Here is a 6,000-nt window from a genome sequence, read left to right as displayed (position 1 = left end):
CATAGTGATGATGAGGATTTAGTCAGACAGTGAAAGAGAGCAGTAAGCATAGTGTTAAGCGGTAAGACATTATAATACATTTGAACATCAAAAAACGTTGGGTTGGATCATCTGTTTATGTGAGTAAATAAATAAATAAAGCTTCCTGGGGTTCTGATAGAGGTAAAGAAGACTACTATATGATCCAAAGGGGCACGTGCACCAAATGTTTATAGCAGAAATATCCACAATAGCCAAACTATGGAAAGAACCTAGATGTCCATCAACAAATGAATGGTATATATATATGATGGAATACTATGCAGCCATCAAAAGAAATGAAATCTTGCCATTTGCAATGACATGGATGGAACTAGAGGGTATTATGCTTAGCAAAATAAGTCAACCAGAAAAAGACACTATCATATGATCTCGCTGATATGAGGAAATGGAAGTGCAATATGGGGGACAGGAAAAGAGTAAATGAAACAAGTTGGGATCGGGAGGGAGACAAACCATAAGAGACTCTTAATCTCACAAAACAAACTGAGTTGCCGGGGGGGTGGGGAGGGTAGGGAGAGGGTGGTGGGGTTATGAACATTGGGGAGGGTATGTGCTGTGGTGAGTGCTGTGAAGTGTGTAAACCTGGCGGTTCACAGACCTGTACCCCTGGGGCTAATAATACATTATATGTTAATTAAAAAAGAAGAAGAAGAAGAAGACTACTATAAATCAAATGCTATGGTTTTCAGCAAAGAGTGTGTAATCAGGCATATTTTATTAAAGTAACCAAGTAAAATGATGGTCGAAAATTGGAATAACAGAAAACATAAATATCAGAGATTTTAAAAAGAGATATGGGATAGTGTAGAGAATATAGTCAATGATATTATAATAGTGTTATATGGTGACAGATTGTGGCTATATTTGTAGTGATCATAGAATAATGTATGAAGATATTGAAAGCCTGAAACCAATGTAACACTGAATATCAACTATACTCAAATAAAAGAATAGTAAAAATAAAACATTTTAATTTAAAAAGATAAAAAGAGGGACAAGAATTTGAAAAGTGAACTTCAAAAAGAGTAAAGATGAGGCTAAGACATACTCTGAACCTTGAGGAAAACACCATTTTGAAAATTCTTCCCATTTTGAGAAAATTCAAATGAATCAATACCATAAAAGAACCCATTTTAACTGAGAGATGTAATGAATGCTCAAGAAATAATTTTATGACAGGATAACTCTTCCCTATGAAACAGCATACAGAAACCAGGGGAAACACCTGGAAGCAAAATAAACTATCCTGAAAATAAGAATTAGGAAAAAGATAAATGATGAAAGATAAGAAAATTAGACCTGCGACAGAGACCTAGTGAAGAGAACTTTTAGCTTGTGGTTTAATGTTTTTGAGAATAATCTAGAGTTCATAACTGCCTTGAGGCAGGCTGGTTGTAGGCAGTTTAGGCAGAACCCTAAGACAGGCCTACTTTGGGCAGGTGGTGTTGGAGGAGGCCATTGGGCTGGACAAAAACAAATCCAACCATTTGACTAAAGTGTCTGTGAAGATGTTGAAGTCAGATGCAACAGAGAAAGGCCTGTCAAACCTAATCTCAGAAATGGAGATGATGAAGATGATTGGACAGCACAAGGACAGCATCAACCTGCTGGGTCCTGCACACAGGACGGTCCTTTGTACACTCTCATGGAATATGCCTCCAAAGACAACATACAGGAGTACCTGCAGGCCCAGAGGCCTCCTGACCTGGAGTACTGTTACAATATCAGCCACAATGCAGCAGAGCAACTCTCCTCCAAGGACCTGGTATCCTGTGCCTATCAGGTAGCCTGAGGCATGGAGTACCTTGCCTCCAAGAAGTGCATACACCAAGACCTGGCCACCAGGGAAGTGGTGGTGACAAAGGACAACATGATGAAGATCTCAGACTTCAGCCTTGCCAGAGATATCACCACATCAGTTACTATAAAAAGACAACCAACAGTGGACTGCCTGTGAAGTGGATGGTCCCTAAGGCCATGTTTGACCAGATCTACATCCACCAGAGTGACTTCTGGTCTTTTGGGGTGATCCTGTGCAAAATTTTCACTCTGGAAGCCTCCCATATCCTGGAGTGCCTGTGGAGGTGGTTTTCAAGCTGCTGAAGGAGTCATTTGATGGATAAGCCAATAAGTGCACCAGGGAGTTATACACAGTAATGAGGGGTGGCTGGCATGTGGTTCCTTCAAGCTGCTGGTAGAAGACCTGGATCATACTGTGGCCTTGACCTCCAACCAGGAGTACCCGGACCTGTCCTTGGCCCTGGAACAATACTGTCTATGCTTTCCCAACACCCAAAGCTCCACCTGCTCCTCAGAGAAGAATTCCACCTTCTCTCATGTGCCGTTGCTCAGGGAGGCCTATCTGCCATGACACCCAGCCCAGCTTGCCAATGGTGGACTCAAATGACTAGTATCCCTATTATTCCTGTCCAGATTCCGTCATAAGCTGTAACCCTTACCCCCCACGCTCCCTGCAAGCCTCACTGCCTTCTCCTTTGTCCCTTTCCTACTGGCAGGAGCCAGCTGCCTACCTGAGGCCTTCACCCCTTGAAGTTCACCTCTCTTCCCCTTCCTCTTCCTCCTCCTTACAACCTGCTCATGAAAGAAAGGCACAGAGAGGCAGGTACTTGCTCGTGGCTACTTCCTTCCCTCCCATATGTTGGACCAAGACCCCTCCATGGCATCTGGTACTGCCTGGACATCGAAGGAGTGAGTGGGAGATGAGGCATGCCAGTGAAAGCTGTCGGAGCTTTCCTGTTTTGGTTTTGTCTGCTTAGCATAACATGTAAGACTGAGTTCTGGTGGCAGGGACCTTGTCCTTGGGGCTATAGCACTAGCGAGGGGAGGTCAACTGCTGTGGGCCTTGGCTAATAGCAACCCTGCTCCAGAGATATGGTGCCAAGGGCTTATTAATTTTGATACTAATTTGCTTTGCTGACCAAATACCTGGTATCAAAAGATGGGAAGGCAAAGACTGGAAGCAGTGTTGTGACCATGGGGTCCAGCCCCAAACTATGAAGAAAACACGAAGTGTATAAATCTGAGTAAGTATATATTTACACACCTTTGTAAATAGGTTGTTATCAAAGATTTAATCAATGGGTAATATGCTCCTCGTGGCTGGGAAGCATCAGTTGCCATATATTAAAAACAAAGAAAAGAGGTGTCTGGGTGGCTTCCTCCATAAGTGTCCCTTCTTTTCAGGTCATGATCCCAGGGTCCCGGGATGGAGCCCCACATCAGGCTCTCTGCTCAGTGGGAAACCTGCTTCTCCTTTGCCCTCTGCCCTGCTTATAGTTCCTCTTCCTGTCTCTCTGTCTGTCAAATAAGTTAAATATTAAAAAAAAAACAAACAATGTTTTTAAAAGGTCTTCTTTTTTTTAAATTTTCTAGGGGTGCCTGAATGACTCAGTTGTTTAAGCAGATGTTTGCCTTTGGCTGAGGTCATGATTCCAGTGTACAAGGATCCAGCCCTGCATGGGACTACTTGCACCCCCAAGGAGCTTGCTTCTTCCTCTCCCTCTGCACGTGATTTACCCTGCTTGTGCGCTTCCTCTCTCTCTCTCTCTCTCTCTCTCTCTCGCTGTCAATAAATACATACATAAATATGTATGTATTTTTTACTAAATACATACATAAATAAATAAAGTTCTAAACCTACTTTCAGTTTAGGTCCCTTAACAAAAATTGCTACTGATTCATTAAAAAAAAAAAGAAAAGATAATTTAGAAAGATGCTTCCAGAGCTAAAAAGCTGTTTATTTTTTTCAGGATTAAATATAGAAGTGCTTTAAAAAGTAAAAGAAAAAATATGCTATATTAACAGTAATCACACTATAACTTTGGTGGTTATATCAAGATAATGAAAAGTGATTTTAAAGCAAATTTCATTATCAGACATAAAGATCAAGTCAAAATTACAGAAGAGTAAACGGATGAATTCATCAGAGAGTATAATAATTCTTGACTTTTAATACACATAACAGATTTGGGGATATATAGGGAAAAACTAAGAACAAAAATCATAACTTCTACCTTAGAAGAGAAATGGAAAAAAATTGCAACACCTTTATCTTAAGATTATATAGACAAATGTTCATCAAATTGGTAAGATATGTAAGATTTGAACAAAATTATCAACTAACTAGATATCCTTGATATTACAGAACACTCCCAACAGCTGCAGACGACATATATCTTAAGCCATTATTTTCTTTGCAAAGGTCAACATTGATATTGTTCTAGTCATACCTCCGTGTACCAGGAAAGTATTAGCATATTTCTTGAAAGACACAGCTATCAAAGCTCCATTGAGAAACCGTAAAGATGTAGAAGGGATTTGCAAATTATATATCTGATAATGGACATCTACTCTGATTATTAAAAAATGAATAAAAATAAAAAACCTTACTAATAACCAAACAGAGTATCCAATTTTACATGTGAAGAATAGTATTGAAGAGACATGTCACCCAAAGGATATAAGCACATGACAAATTTCTCAATATTTAGACATTAAAGAAATACAAATTAAAATCATGAGACATGCTTACATATCTATTAGAATGGCTAAAATTATAAAGGCTAATTGTACTTCATCTGAGCTAGATTGAGAAGCAACAAAAAATCTAGACTGTTGTTGACATATATCATGATACCACCACTTGGAAAATAGTTTGAATTTTTTTTTAATGCAAAATATGTTGCAGTTACACAAATAGCCATTTTAATTCTAGGCATTTAACCAAGAGAAACAAACCCTATGTTCATACAAGGACTTGTTTATGAATTACATAGCAGCTTTATTTTTAAGAATTGAAAACAGTGGAAATGTTCATCAATGTCCATCAATAGAGCAAAGACAAATTATGATCTATTCATTAAAGAGATTACTATTCAACATCAAAATGAACTATTTACAACTGGAGATTCTCAAAGTAATGCTGCTGAGAAAAGAAATGCCAGGCAATGAATAGTATATACTGTGTGATTCCATGACTATAAAAAAATCTAGAAAATACAAATTTATATATAGTCACAGTCATCAAATATATTGGTGTGATTTTAGTGCCTTCTTCTGTGCTCCCATAGCTTCCTACACTTGGATCTCCGAGCATTTGTTACACCATGTGAAAATATGAACTCTTTTTCTTTATTCTGTCTTACAAGAAAAAGAATCCTTGAAATTTTATGGACATTTGAACTCTCAGTTATTAGCAGAAATTCTATCATACAGTAAATTTCCAAATATAAAATCCAGAGTTTTACAATGACTTCTAAGCTTTTACATGATCTAGCCACTCATTTAACCTCTGTGACCTCTTTCCCTGCTACTCTTCAGTGACTCACAGTGGCCTCCTTGCTATTCCTCAGATATGCCAGGCATGATCCAAACTTATGGCCTTCAAGATAGCCAATTCCTTTGTCTGGAGTGACCTTATTGCTGATAGTTCTTGGCAAATTCATCACCTTTCCATACCTTTGTTCAATTGTCAGCTTCATTGTAACTACCCTGATCTTCCTATTAAAATTCTTAACTCCCCATCCCCTGCCTAGCAACCTTGATTTTTCTCACCCTGATCGAATTTTTCTTTTTCCCCATTGTACTCATCATTTTTGAATGCACTATGCAATTTTTATTAAGGTTTATAGCTTTTAATTGTCTCCCACTTTAAACAAAAGTTCTACAAAGCCAAGTATTTCATTTACCAGTGTAGTCTGAAGTAATAACTGCCATATAATAGGTTCAGTAAACAATTGGTAAATTTCAGAATAAATTAATGTTGAGAGTATACTGAATTTCATAAGTCATTTCAATATTTTTTCCAAAAAATAAACTATGTAAAACATACCTTAAATTTACTTTCAAAATATTTTATAGCATATAATGGACAATATACATAAGCCTTAAAGAAACAATCATATAAATAACCATTTCATACCTACTTAAAAATTCCTA

This window comes from Mustela lutreola, chromosome 10 (genome assembly GCF_030435805.1).
Source record: "Mustela lutreola isolate mMusLut2 chromosome 10, mMusLut2.pri, whole genome shotgun sequence".
In the NCBI taxonomy this organism is placed as follows: Eukaryota; Metazoa; Chordata; class Mammalia; order Carnivora; family Mustelidae; genus Mustela; species Mustela lutreola.
This window is presented reverse-complemented; position numbering follows the sequence as displayed.